Source organism: Petaurus breviceps, unplaced genomic scaffold (genome assembly GCF_028583685.1).
Source record: "Petaurus breviceps papuanus isolate PSGF00001 unplaced genomic scaffold, PetGlider_PUasm1.0 184, whole genome shotgun sequence".
In the NCBI taxonomy this organism is placed as follows: domain Eukaryota; kingdom Metazoa; phylum Chordata; class Mammalia; order Diprotodontia; family Petauridae; genus Petaurus; species Petaurus breviceps.
The window spans coordinates 1707164-1723010 of NW_027185793.1; the positions used below are offsets into that span (position 1 = coordinate 1707164).

The following is a 15847-nucleotide window of genomic DNA, read 5'->3' on the forward strand; positions in this document are numbered from 1 at the left end:
GCAATCCTGATTTGTCTATCCAAAATCAGTAAACTTAAACTTTTTCTTTTTATCTATTGAAAATCAGTAAGCCAGAGAACCCTAAAAACAGTAAGAAGTCAGTGGTTTCCCACAAATACTTAGAGAAGTCTGAGATATTTGCAAAGATATTCCTAGTAAATACCACTTTTTACTCTGGTGACATTCTTTTTCCTTCTATTGGAGGTAGGGAGCTAGAAGGTGAAAACAAAACTTATCCACATTACACTCTTAACTTATGACCCTGGTACAGGGGTGAGGAACCTGAGGCCTCAGGGTCACACATGGCTTCTAGGTCCTTGGGGGCAGCCTTTTGAGCTAGTCCAATTTTTACAGAATGAATCCTTTAATTAAAGGGGATTTGTTCTGTGAAGTTTGGATTCAATCAAAGGGCCACATTTAGGGCCTAGAGAGCCACAATTGGCCTTGAGACGACAAGTTCCCCACCCCTGCTGGTAGTTCAAAGGTTCAATTGCCTAGTGATTTGGCCCAAATTATATTAGAACCTGTACTACTTAGCCTCAGTCAAGTTTTTCAAAGAGGGTGAAGGGTGAGGCAAATGCCAGAGACCTAGATTATGCCTTAAATCAGTTTCACTAACACAAATTCACATAATCACACTTTTAGAGTTGGGAAAGACCTTAAAGATTATACATTTTAACCTCAATCAATGGCAGAGATGGAAGTAGGACCTAATTTCTTGTCCAATGTTCTTTCTCAAATTGGACAAAGGGAAAATTTCCAGAATGCCATCACTGGCCCAATAATTTAAGAGCTCTTCCTTCCCTCACAGAGCTACATCCATAAATTTGACCAAGAATAAATATGCAGGCAGGCCCCAATTTACAAATATGATCTGTTTGTGTAAATTCTGTTTGGAGCTAAGAAATGCATTTTTTTCCATATAAACAATGTTTTAAAAGTTGATTAGAAACTCCCATGTCTACTCAACCTATAATATAACTATGATACAAATGTAGCTACATACCCTTACCATCATTTTAGACATTGTTTCCATGAAGAAAATGGTCCCAACTTTCTATTTGAGATGCCAGGAATACCAGTCAGGGAGCACAGAGAGTGGGTAGTGTCCAGTCGCCTAGGTTCCACAGAGCAAGAATGAGGGATAGGGTTGGGGAGGAGGTGAGTGCTTCAAGGACTTCTACTAGAGTAGTAAAGATTATGGAGGTCATATATATATATATATATATGTATGTATGTATATATACAGTCATCTGAAAAAGGAAAATAGGGAATTCCAAATCAAGGGGAAGTCACAGAAGGCCCCAGATATTCCAAAAGGTATGAGATGGTATCTCAAAAGTCATATACCAAGTCATGAATTTTGGCCAGCATTGACTGAAGGGGAAAAGGGAGGGAATAGTTAATTCTTGAAAATTAAAATTAGCTTCCATTATGAAATGTAAAGCAGAAACAAAAAGCACCAAACAAGTAAAACTTTAAATTGCTAAACCAGCTAATATATAGTTCCAGATTTAGAGATATAAACAAGCCCCTAGTTTCCTTATTTTCAAAGGAAAAAAGAGGTAGTCTTGTTATTTTAAATTAAATTAACAAAAGTCAATAATAGAAACTAAAGGCAAAAAGTATATAACACAAGGACAAAAATCATGCAAATATATGATGAGACTAAAAATGTATCACAGCTTAATGTGGCCGAAATCATGAAATTATAATTGGCTCACTTCATCTTTACTGGTTTGCTGTTGTGTGTTGTCAGAATTTCAGAAAACAGACCTTCAAGAAATCATTTGGCACCAGAAAAGCTCCACAACTTTCAGTCAATAAAACAGCAGCTCTAACCACATTATTATTATATGAATTTATAGCATGTGCCCAGTACCTAAGCCTCTGGGTGTCTATCCAATAGTAACATTCAAATTCAGAATGAACAAACTGGCTTATACTCTCCAATGAGGTTAAAACTCTTTCTGCAACAAGCTCATGTTTGGTTTCATCGATGATTGCTTAACTTCATGACCTATAAACCAATAAGCTCTGGCTTTGTTGAGCCAGGAATGCAAATAAGTTACTCAAATACAGGCCTTACTAGGAATTATTAAGAGATACATCAGAGCTCCCAACCCTACTTTGGGGATACCAAAAAAAAAAAGTTAGGAATCAATGCCCATTAGAGACTTCTTCAAAAAAGTTATATTCAGTTAAATTGAATACTTTGAACAATTAAAGGAAGAAAAAAAAAATGGGCGAAAGCCACAGTGATTATTTTAAAAGTATACGGCCACAATATATACAATGGAAATGTAAAATACAGCAACCACAAATTAAAACTGAATGTTGCAAAATAAAAAATAATTTTTACAAGCATGGCCCCAGATAAATGAGATAAACTAAATATACTTTCTGATTCTTTTAAATATACCAATTGGTTTTGCTAGCTATATGGGATGGCTCTCTGGGAGGTAGGAGAAAAGGGATATAGGGGAAATTTTAAAGAATGTAAAAATGAAAGATAGAATAAAATTTTTTTTAATATATGGACATACTACCAATGAACCACAAATTCACAACATGAAACCATCCAATTATATTGAGTGTCTTTCCAGGCAGCTTTACAGCTATAATATGATGCAAAGGCAGAGGCACTATATCTCTACCTTTTGCCCTTTTAGATCCCCTAATAAAAAGATCCATGTGTTTCATAGTTGGAAGTCTCTTTGTGAGGATTTCAATAAATAAAGAATGGGAAGCTTTCATGAACAACAGATTCTATCAAAGAAAAATCAGTGAAATCCTGCTACCAATTGGGTAAAATATTCTTCTGCTGCAGATGCTTTTACCTCTTCTCAATAATTTTAGTCACTTCGAGATCAGTCCTCATCTAATTTATTCATCTCTTCCTTTAAGAAGAACCAGAAAAACTTTAGAAACTAAGTTACCCAAGTATAGAAAAGCAGTTTAGTCCATTTTTTAATCCCTCAAAACTGCACATAAATCCTCACACTATAATACTTAATGATAAGGCTGGATTTTGAGGGATTTTCTCCTTCCCCCAACCCCTGCCCCCTCAGATTTCCTCATTTCAAAGAATTTTTATTTAACACCTTTATTAATGGGCTATTACAATAGTCTGCCTCAAAAATCTTTCCACTCTAATATTTCTTTCATTCAGACACCAAAGTGATTTTCCTAAAGCATAGATCTGACCATGTCATTCTTGCTTCTCAGTAAAGTCCAGGGGCTTCCTATCATCTCTAGGATTAAATATAAAATCCTCTGTTTGCCCTTCAAAGCCCTCCTACTTTTCCAAGTCTTCTTACACTTTACCCTCTACTCTTTCCCCACCATCCTCTTCAATCCAGTGACAACAGACTCTTTGCTGTTGCATGAACAAGGTATTTCTTGGCTGCAGATTTTCTCTGGCTGTGCCCCATGCCTGGAATGCTCTCCCTCCTCATCCCACCTACTGGCTTTCTGGCTTCCTTTAAGTCTCAGCTAAAAATCTAATGCAACAAGAAGTCTTTCCCAACCTCTCTAAATTCGAGGTCCTTCCCTCTTTTCATTATTTGCTCTTTCTGCTGTATGTAGCTTGTTGCTACATATTAGTTTGCTTGTTGCCTCTTACATTAGATTGTAAACTCCTTAAGGTAGTCTTTTTTTAATCCCCAGAATTTAGCCCCACTGCCTGGCATATAGCGGGCACTTAATAAATGTTTACTGCCTGTGAACCTTAAAAATGAATAACCCAGGAAATATTTACCTAAGCTATAAAAATGACCAATTGTGCTTGACATTGAAATACAAGTCTAGTCGCCAAAATTACCACTACCCAAACAAAACAAAGATGAATTCAGTCAGTCAGAATAAATTCCCTAAATCTCCCAACAGCCTTTAGATTAAAAATTTCTTGAGAGCTCTAATTAGAGCTGATGTTCCAAGAAGAAACTCAAGGAACAGCTTTGTTTCTCAACAATATTCAATGATTTAGCAAAAACAAAAAGAAACTAAAGAAAAACTAGAAAAATGTCCATGGCAAACAAATTAGAAGCTTGAAATCTAAATTATATAAAGAACTATCACATACTAAGAAAGACAACCTCCAGGCCCTAATGGATAAATGGCTTAAGAGATATGAACAATTTTCAAAAGAAAACAACTTGAAAAAAAGATGCAAATAGGAGATAGGAGTTAAAATAACTAAAGTACTACCTCAAATCTATCAAAACAACCAAGGTAATTAAAAAGCAATGATACTTAATAGTGGTAGGGTTATAGAGAAATAGTTATATTCAATCCTTGCTGGTAGAATTGAAAACAAGTAGGGAGAAACTTGTTAGAAACTAGTCTGTCAAGATAAAGTAAAACTTAAGAAAATAATCACTCCTCCTGACACAATAATTTCATTGTTGGGACTATACACCTATTACCAAAAAGGTCAAGGAAAAAAAGGTTTGTTCAAAAAATTTTATAGCAGCATTATTTAAAATTGGAGGAAAAAAAGGAAATAATATAAATGTTCAAGAATAAGGGAATGGAGCTAAATAAATTGTGATACATTAACGTGATGGAATACTGATCAACAAGTTTGAAGAATATAAAGAAACCTGGTTAATTAAATAAAGGAAAATGAAAAGAGTGAAACTAGAAAGTACAGTACACAATTTTAAACAATTACATAAATGGAAAAGTGAATAGAAAAGAGAATAGAAATGAACAATGATTCCTGATAAAGATTTGGAAAAAATTATGGTCTTTCATGTGTTAACATTAATTTATTTAAAGGTAAACACTTGTGAAGCAAGTTTAATTGCTTTTTTCAATATTTAATAAGTTTATAATAAACTTTTTGAAAGAATCAATTAGGGAATATATTCTAGATTGGTATTTCAATCAACAATAATCACAGATGAAGGGTTATAGGATTATTAATTGCCAAGTGAACTTAAAGAAAAGTAATAAACTTTCCCTCATCTGTAGTCAACCCAAGGAGTCATAGTCAAAGGGTCCTTCATTTATGGCTGAAAGGAATGCCTTCTCTGAGCAGGCAAACATTGACTATCTCTCTCATCTCCTATGATACAATGCCATCTTTATGTTAAAGATTCTCAAATTGTCGGGGTTTGGACTGATTGCATACTTACTCTCCTATGTGTTGCAATACTATAATTTTACTTTATTGGACATTCAGAGAGGCTTTGTTTGGTACGATTATTTTGGAGCCAACTTCTCACTTAAGATTCTTAGATTCTTGGCTTTGGTGATGAAATATAAAAAGCGATTCAATGTTTTATGTGTCTGAGAGCAGGGGAAAAGTGATACGAGTACATGGGGACTCTACTTTCCTTTTTTGTGTAGTGGTGGCAAAAATTAGCCTTTCAAAAAAGTGATCTGTCACTTATTGCATGAGCAGTCCCGTTGGTTTGGTCACTGGTAATTAAGCTCCTGAAATTTTTAAAAAATATCTTCTTTTCCCAGTTTCACAGTCACTATTTTACTTGATCAATGATACCAAGAAACAAGGAATGTTAAAGGCAAATATAATATTCTTCTAAAACATAAATAAAATGGGATTTATTCCATTTACCTCAGTCAGTACATTTCTTCAAACACATTCAAGAGTTTAATTTAAATAACTCATTTATGCTTGCATAACTATCCCCACAGATAAAACTGGATTTAATGTACATGATCTCAGAAATACTGTTCTGATTCTAAATTGATTAATAAGGATCTTCTGAGCTATTGCTGGGTTTCTCTTTTCCTTTTCTTTTTTTAGTCCAATATAAAACAGTTCATCAAAATTAAAATTCTGAAGTTTTGTTTTTCAAACACAATCATACAATAAAATAGGAAAGTCACAAGTTGAAGATGAGGTTTCTACTAAAGCTAATAACAAAACAGATCACACACTCCCTAAAAAAGACTATCAGTTTCTCTCTCCAGAAAAAACTCTGAGTTCACTGTCACCAATCTTAGTGAATGGTGCTTCTTGTAACTATCAAAAGGAGGAGTTCAGAACAACAACAAAAAAGTCTAACCTGTGAGAGTCCCCAGGAGGTAATAAAGTAGAGATTAGACTTGGAAAAAGTAGTACACAATTGCTACATTGTATTTCATTCATTAAATTTACAAAGTAATAAATAACCCAATCTTTTTTGCTTTACTTCATTGACAACAACACTTTTATGACAAAAGTAGTTTAAGAAAATAATTTCTCCTCTGTTGTTACAAACAGGTACAAAAATTACAAGGAAAAAAATGAGACAAACCCCTAACTTCTCAAACAAGTCATTTGATCTGCCTTTGAAAAGACTTCGACCAAATTTAATCTACTCATAGCATCTTATGAACACAGGTACAGTCAGACATGGGTACAATTACATGCTGGCATATGAGATAATCCTGAAGAAACTTCTCCCCATCATTCAACTTTCCTTTCTTCTAAAGTTTCAGGAAAGAGATTGCCCAAGGTCATACAGGTAGTTAAAAAGCACATCCAAGGAGGGAGGAGAAGGAGGTAGAAAAAATTTAAAACTCAAATGCTTCTAGAACTGAATGTTGAAAACTAAAAATAAATAAAGTTTGTTTTTTTTAAAAAAGCTCATCCAGGATCCAAACCAACGTCCTCCAATTCTACATATAGTACTCCTGATAGGAGCAATGCCCTCTCAAGGATGTAAATGGGTTTGTTATTTCTTCTTTCCAATCAAATAGCCATCCTTTTTTTTTAAAACCAATTGGGGTTAAGTAACTTGCCCCAGGGTTACACGGCCAGTTTTTTTTTTTTTTACATGGGTGTTAAGTATCTGAGGCTGGAACTGATTCCGGGTCCTCCTGGCTCTGGGGCCAGCACTCTTACTCACTGAGCCACCCCATAATAGCCATCCTTTTAACAAAGAATTTTTAAAAGGGAATAAGTGTTCAGGAAAACTAAAGTATCAACAAAGTTGCACATCCATAGTACCACACCTCCACAAAGAAGGGGTGCATTCTCACATGTCTTCCTTGAAGATAAGCTTTGGCAATTATAATTTCATGGCAACATTTCAATTCCATCATTGTTATTATTTTTCTTCCCATTTATACTGTTGTAATCATTGTGTACATTTGTTTTCCTGGTTCTGATTATTTCATTCATCATCAATTAATGTTTTCCCAAGCTTCTCTAAAGTCTAAATATTCATTGTTTCTTGAAATGCAGTCATTCTCTATTGTGCCACAATTTGTCTAGGAATTCCCCAAGTGATGGACATTTATTTTGTTCCCACTTCTTAGCTGCTACAAAAAGTAATGCTTTAAATATTTTGGTATATATAAATGACAAAAATAGATATTAAAAACTTGCTAGTGTTGGGGCAGTTTTTATGTTCTGGCAAAGCTCCAAGGCCTCTACAACCAAGGTGATCAAATGAATCCATGTATCTAAGCAGTCTTCTCATATTCACCACATGCCCCTACTTATTAATGAAATAATCTTAAAGTTGGGAGAACTATAAATTTAGGATTAGAAATCATTTTAGAGATCATGTAGTCCAAACCCCTCATTTATAGACCAGGAAGACAGAGGAAATGACGTGTCCAATATGGCACAAGGAATAAGTGAAAGAGCTAAGATTTGATTCGAGGTCCCCAAACTTTAGATCCACTCTTCCCACTGTACCATTGGACCACATAAGTCTTAGTAACCATCAGTCAGTGAGTACATCAGTTATTCTGTAAAGATTTATTAAATACTTAGCATGTGAGAAGCATTATGCTAAGTATATGAAAAAAGGCCAAAAAAAATTGCAGTGTCTGTTCTCAAGGAGCTCACAATCTAATAGTGGAGATAATGTGCAAACAACCATATACAAAAACACACACACGAGAGAAATTGGGGTTAATCTCAGAGACAAGGAACTAAGATTAGGGAAGGCTAGGAAAGGTTCTTTGTTGTTTGTCCTTCACTTTCAAAGAGAACCAGTGACATCACCAGGTGATGTCTTGACTTACACATGAATTAGATTTAAGTGAGGCAGAGTTGCATAAAGTTGTCAGCCTCACTGTTTCCTCCAGAGTCATCAAAGTCCAGTGGCAAGACCAAAGTCAGAACAACTGGGGATAGCCCAGGATGCAGTGGATGACCTGGGCATCTTTGATGTCTGTAAAGCCAAGCATGAGAAGCTTTCTAGAGGACTGCTTCTGTGAACAGCTTCAAGGTTCTGATTACATAGTATAGTGAAGTCTCTATTTATTCAGTAACAAACTAAGACAAAACATTGACAGAAACCAAAGTACGGCATTCACAATGTTACAACATAACAAGTTATCATTATGACATAACAAGATATCACTGAGTGGCTATATAGTTTTCACCAAAGTGGCCACATAGTTTTTAACAAAAGATATCATTCAGTAAGTCCTTAATTCAATCATCTTCAAGGAGCAGGCCTCCTTAAGGGACGCAAAGTACAAAGGTCAAAGTTCTCCACCCCTAGGTCACAGTAAATCACAATCTTCTCAATCAGCATTAGGTACCTAAAAAGAGGTCTTTTCATCTTGACTCAAGGTTGGCCCTCAGCTTCCATGGTTCCTCTTCCATGGTCCCAGCTCCTGCCCAAATCTACCCAACTATCACCTGGATTCAAAGGCAGGCAGCTCTCATCTCCTTGTGCAGCTTCTCATCCGGTTCCTCGTCCAGTTCCTTGTATAGTTCCTTGTCCAGTTCCCATTCCATATTGAAGCTCACAGTGTCCAGTTTACCTCAAGTCCTTCACAGTTCCTGTTTCTGGGAAGACAAAGCTTAACAGAGCCACAATAACATTCATGCACATTGCCAGCACTATTATCAATTCACTATCTGTCTGTGAAATCAATACAGACCCACCAACAAGGTCCAAGAGCTCAACACAAATCATCAGCATAGAAATCAACAAGATCCAAGAGGTCAACACAAACCATCAACACAGAAATCCATACAGACCCACAACCAAGGTCCAAGAGGTCAACAAATCATCAACAAAGTGTCATAAACAAACATCAACACACACAGAACAGACAAACATAGAGTGCCATGATACCATAAGTTTTTCCTTCTCAACTCTGCCACACAAGAGTTTTCTTCTAAGTTCTTCTCAGTTTTGTTCTCTCCCAGATTGGGCTTCTCCTTATATATGGTTGTTAGCTCCTCCCCTTCCTGTTGCATCAGCAACAAGGGTTCACAAGTTCTGGGGTTCACAAGTCCTATTTCTTAACAAAGACATGATATAATCATGGGCAAGGATTAAAAGAAATTTAAATTGAAACAAGGTGCTAAATAATCAAATAGCACTTCTTTGCTTGCCATTACAATGTCTGACCAAACTCTAAGTGACCCCATAGCTCCTATATCAATCATTTTCATGGTCATTGGAAAATAATGTTTTCACCCACCCATTCTACTTCTGGAGAAAGTGGTCACATGCTTGAGGTAAACATCCCCCTAACTCACCAATGGGTTTGAGGCCTGTAGGTTACCCTTAACCTGAGTTAGCCGGTCTACTGAAATGGTTTTACCAAGGTCTGCACATGCTACAGCTTCTTGGAGTCAGAGCTAAGAGCTGAGTGACAAGTGAATAGCAAAGGTAGAAGAACAGCCCTGAAAAGGGCTCAGCAAGTCCTCCTACCACCAGAGGTCCTAGTTCTCCTCAAACACCCCATATGTCCCAAAAAATGCTCCTTACAGAATTATGGGACCTTAGCTGAGACCTAAAGGAAGCCACAGGGAAACCAGGAGGTGGAAATGAGAAGGGAGTGTCCCAGACATGGAGACAATGAAAATGCTTGGGGTCAGGAGGTTTTCAAGGAGGAGAAAAGAAGTCAGTGTCACTAGGTTACAAGGAACACAAAGGAAAGTACATCATAAGAAGACTAGAAAGACAAGGAGGGGCTGAGTTATGAAGGGTTTGGCTTTTAAATACAGAATTTAGGAAACATTCTTCCCTGAAATAGTTCATATTCCCTTTTTGGATGACTTCAAATGATACAAAATGCTTCCTTATAAAGAGATGAAATATGCCCTCTAACTTCTAGTTCTGACTCCTGCAGCTACAAAGATGTGGTTTTGTGGGAAAAGCACTGGATTTGGAGATTGGGGCAGAGGTTCACATTCTCAACTGTCATTTCAAATTCAGAATCCCTTGGCATAAATTTCAAGAAGAGATCTTTTTATTTCTTTTATTCCCCTGTCCTGAAATCTCCCCCTCCACCTCATCCGAAAACAGATACAGAGGATACTTGGAGGGTGTTCACAACTGCAGTAATAAGACACAATATTGGAAACAGTACTCAAATAGGAGTTACAACAGTTGAAGTCAAGTTTGGTTCTACCATCTCTGTGATCCTAAGCCAGTCATTTAAATTCTGTGGGCCTCGTTTTTTGTATCTGTAAAATCAGGCAGTTAGAGTAGACTATCTTCATAGACTTAAGAGGTAGAAGGGACCTCAGAAATGAAGTCTAGCCTCCATATTTTAAAGATGAAGAAACTGAGGTACAGGAAGGTTGCCCCTCCCCCATCTCTCTCTCTTCTGTTTCTCTCTCCTTTCTCTCACATGCACAAACCTCTCTCTCTCTCACAAACACATACACACATGCACACACAAGTCGTATACAGGAGAGGCAGGATTCAACCAAATACCTTTTGACCTCCACATAGATAAATTTCCTTTCTGCTCTGGCATTCCACAACTTTAAACTGGGGATAATCTTCACAATGATTCACAGATCTTAAATAAGGTTAAAGCAATCAACTGGCAGTTGAATAGGCAAGCAGACAGGGAAGTGAATAAGGCGTTATGAAGATCAAGCTGACATCCTCACTCAACAAGCATCTGCCAAGAACCGAACCAGTCATAAGTGGAAAAAGAGGTATACAAGAAATAGTGCTTGATCCCAAGGAACTTAAATCCCATGAGAGTAAATAACATAAAGAATATTCAGTCACAAGAAAATGGTGAGGCCACATAGTCCAATTGGCATACTTTACAGATCACTTAACTGAACCTGAGAGTGGTTGTCACCAAGCTGGTAGCATCAGAGCTGGCACCTGAAGGCAATTCTCTTGCTTCTCAGTGTGCTTCGCTAATAATACCTACTACCCAATCTTTATATATTGCAATATCATTTACAAAGTGTATTACATTAAACTTTCTCCTCACCACCTTCTGTGAGGTAAGAAGGACAGGTGTTAACATCCCAGTCTGACAGATGAAGAACCTGAGCATTCATGAGGGAAAGTGATTTTTGCCTAAATGAGGTCACAGAAGAAAGGAGAAGCAAAATTTGAACACCAGATTCCAAATTTGGCATTCTTTTACACCAGTGGAGTGGCATATTAATGTAGAAAATGACAAGCTAACATTATCTAAGTTGTATTTATTTATTTTGTTAAACATTTCTCAATTACAGTATTAATCTGGTTCAGGCCACACTCCACTTTGGCCAGCAGGCTATGATTTGGACAGAGAATCTCTATTTTACATTATTCTGAAGTTTCCCCTTGCCATCTTCTAAAACTAACTTTTTTAATCTAGGATCCACAGATTTGCAAATTGGAAAAAAAGAAAAATACAATATTGGGACTTCAAAAGACTTTTTTTTCTAATATACTAGGAAGAGGTAATAAAAAAACCCAGACTAATCAAAGGCACAAGTTTTATAAAATCAACCTGGAAGGAAGTCAAGTTAAGGCTAAATTTTCTTAAAGCAGATAAACACATACTCACAATGAGATAACCACTAATGAAAATATGTTACAAGTTTGTTTACAAAGCCTAACCTATATTATCCTCTAATTTTAACTATAAAGATGGACCTGCTTTAAAGTAGGTGGGTCAAATGAACATGTGAAGATATGAGTCCCCTTATAGCAAAGGAAAGAAACTGACTGCAAAAGAAATACCTGACTTTTGAAAATGTACAGGATCGGGGCGGCCAGGTAGCACAGCGAGTAAGAGCACCGGCTCCAGTGTTGAGAAGACCTGGAGATCGAATCCCGGGCTCAGACACTTAGCACCCACCCAGAAACACCTGGCTGTGTAACCTTGAGCAAGTTACTTAACCCCAATTGCTCAGGGGCGGCCAGGTGGCTCAGCGAGTAAGAGCACCGGCTCCAGTGTCGGGATGACCTGGATCAAATCTGGGCTCAGATACTCAGCACCACACCTAGAAATAACTGGCCATGTAACCTTGAGCAAGTTACTTAACCCCTATTGCTTTAAAAAAAAAATGTACAGGATCAAAGTAGAGAATAGAACAAGTGGGAGGTGGAATAGGAGGGAGGGAAATATAGTCAGTCTTTTACAATATATCTACTATGTTATTGTTTTGCATTAGCCACACATGTACAATCTATACTGAACTGCTTATCTTCCCAGTAAGGGTGGGTGACAAGAAAGGAAGGGAATGAATCTGGAATTGAAAGTTTTAAAATCAAATATTCAAATATATATATATATATGTATATATGCATATATGTGTGTGTATACTATTATTAATACTTACATGTAATTGGGAAATAAGATATACAGGCACTGAGGCATAGAGATCCACTGGAAAAGTCGAAAGGGGTATGGGAGAAAATATGGGAGAGAGCCGATTGGAGGAAGGGATATCCTGTGGGACTGCTATTTTGGGGCGGTGCGTAGGGAAAAAACAGGGAGAAAATTTGTAACTCAATATTTGGCGGAAACAAATGATGTAAATCAGAAGTTAATAAAGCATTAAAAAAAAGAGACAGAAACACCTGAGTACTAAAACAAAGCGGAAAAAAGTAGACTATGTAAATCCTTTAAAAGGTGACACTCAATTACCCTCTTCTAGTCTCTTTACAAAGACTCAGTAATCAAACAGATACTAACATTGAAAACTTTTAGAATGATGTTAGGAAAGGAACAGTGTCATTCAACTGTGCAACTGCCAACTCCTTGCCTCCTAAAATAATTAAATATAGGAACATTTTGGTTAGAAGAACATGTGGCCCTGATCCAGTAGAAGGAAAACAACTATTTGAATAGAGTAAGTCCCTTAGACCAAATTAAAGCTATATCAATTTTGCCATGAGGCCCAAGAGGAAAAATCATCATGTTAGAAATCTGGACTCACAATCTATTCATTCATTTCACTGCTTTAGCACTATTCATTTTATAAATTCTATGTACCCAGGACTATGAAAGGATACGAAACTAACAAATGAAAAGGAAAATAAAGGAAATTGGTAGAAACTATTTTTACTCAATTATATACCAACAAACCTTATCCCTTAAAATAGAATAATACTTACAAAAATAATGCTGTCTTATATATCCAGATTGACAAGTAGAAATAAGAGAATTTGACCCAATATCAGAAAAAAAAATAGAACAAGTCATAAATGAATTCCCACTGCAAAGCAACCCAGGCCCAGATGGATTTCCAAGTGAATTTTATAAAACTTTGAAAGAATAATGGACTCCAATACCACATAAATTTTTTGTAAAAATAAATGAAGAAGGCATCAAATCCTTTCTATGGTACCCAAACTGGATCAAGATAAAAAGAAAGAAAAATATAGACCAATATCTAGATGGAATATTGATAAGAAAATGAGGAAAATATTAAGAAGATGACTATGGTAATATCTATGACAAAAACTAAAAGGGATTCTATAGTACACAGAAAAACAGCATACATTTTGAGATAGAGATGAAAATAAACACTTCAAAACAGCAAAGTAAAGATTTTTTAATAGGAAAAGAAAAACCTGCACTGTTTCTAGGAAGAAGTCACCTCTAAATAACATAAAGTCCTCTAAACATTTACTTTACTATAAAGGAAAGTAACTCGCTGATAAATATGAGGGGACTCATTTTTAAATGATTTTAAATAAATTTTTAAACTAGAGGAAGTGAAAAGTTAATTTGTCAAAAGTGGTAAAAAAAAAAAAAAGAATGTAAGCTATGAGGAAGTGTGGAGTTCTGGTTAGAGCACTGGAGTTCTATTCTACTCCTGCATAGCTGTTCTAGTCCAATATGACTTACTTGAACCTCTCTCTCATCTGAATTGGTTCAAAGAAGGGAAGAATATACATACTCACACAGTTGGTACAGAAATTTATCTTACCCAACAGGGAAGCACGAAGGAAAGGGGCAAAACGACTTACCATGGTACCTTTGGGCAAGTCTCTTCCCAATTCTTAATAGAGTATGTACTACTCCCTCTCTACTCTAGCTCATTCCACATATTCATTCAGCTGCCAAATATCGTCTCTACCTCCATAGCATTTCTCCCTTCCATCCCCTCCAGGAGGGCCACCAACATAGTTCAGGCCCTTCCCCCTTTTTACCCCAACTACAGAAATGGCCTTCTGAATTGGTCTCCATGGCTCAATTCTCCTCCTTTTAAAATTCATCCTCCCAAAAACTGACAAAGAAATTATCCTAGAGTGAACAATGTCTTATGTCACTCCCCTATTCAAACTTCACTGGCACCCCTATTATATTAGAACCAAATACAGACTCATCAAAAGCCCTTTGAAACCTGGTCCCAACTTATATTTCCAGGCTTATCATACGTTATTCTCATTCATAAAAATCTACCTCCAGTCAAATTTTACTCCCACACAAGATTTCATTTACAATCTCTGTTTTAACAGTAACTGTTCTATGCAGCTAGAATGCACTGTCCTTCCTCACCTCCAGATCTCATAATCTCTGTTTCTCTCCTAGGAATATTATAGGAGTTTTATATTATATATTATGTAGAATATTGTATTCTATATTATAATAATTTATATTTTTATAAATATATTTATATTCTATATTATAATAATTATATCATGTTATATTATATTATATATTCATCTCATGGGCAACCTTCTGCAAGAAGCTGCCCCCATCCCAAATTCAAGTGCCTTAACCCCTACAATTACTCTATATTATGTTTGCATCTACTGACATAAAAAAGAGTTGTCTCCCACAATAGAACGTAAACTCTTTAAAGCTAAGTCTTTCATGTTTTCCAGCACAGTACCTAGTACAGATAGTTTAAGCATAAAGCTGATAGATTATAAAGTTAAATTCAACAGTATCACGGTTGTTGTACAGTGATATGAGATCTTCAGATAAAATAAATAACAATTCAAAAAAATTAATCACCTTCCTTCATCACCTTGCTAACATGAGTTGCTACAAACAAAATACTCTAAAATTTTCTATGATTCTTAGACCTCATTAAGTCTAAACTCCTCAGTCTAACATTCAAGGTCTCCCACAATCTAGAGTCAAGTTATTTTCTAACTTTAGTTCCCAATATTCTCTTATCCATGTGGTTTGTTCTAGTCAAAGTGGTCTATTCACTAAGAGTATTTGCTAGTATAGCTCTAACATCTTAACATCCTAACAGAAGTTGTATTTCCCTTTCTCCTCTACCCATAAAAACCCTCCTTAAAACATAAATTCTAGCATTACCATAAAACTGATTGGTATCTCAAAGAGAGTTTCATCATCATATTTGTTAGTGTGAACTATTATTTTTAAAAGAGCTGACTAAAGAGCAAAATTCAATTTCATGCTCCTAATTTAGTTTTAAAGCAGTGATGGCCTTCTAATTTTTCATAATTAATCATGAAAAAAAAAGAAGAGACACTACTCTCCAGAGAGCCAGGAACTACTCAGATGAAGATTCAGGTCAAAATAAAGCAGAATTAATTAAGTGTTTAATTAAATAATTGCCTGACAAATGGTCATCAGCTTCTACTGGATGACATTTTGTGGGGTACGTTGTAGTGGTGATTTTCCTTTCATGCATCGATTGGATTAGGTGCTGCTGAGTGACTGTGATCATTCTGTATAA

The 15847-nt window shown here is 36.1% G+C and overlaps 2 protein-coding genes across 3 annotated transcripts in view; one reads left to right on the top strand and one right to left on the bottom strand.

The window, feature by feature from the left end:
- The window catches only part of MLLT3 (MLLT3 super elongation complex subunit), a 310982-nt gene that overhangs the window by 256980 nt on the left and 38155 nt on the right, over positions 1-15847 (bottom strand). The gene's annotated exons all lie outside the window — the stretch shown is intronic.
- The window catches only part of FOCAD (focadhesin), a 504358-nt gene continuing 493830 nt past the window's right edge, over positions 5320-15847 (top strand). For both annotated transcript variants that reach the window (XM_069088078.1, XM_069088080.1), the window contains exon 1: positions 5320-5331. The gene's annotated coding sequence lies outside the window, so the exon portion shown is untranslated. The remainder of the gene's footprint in view (positions 5332-15847) is intronic.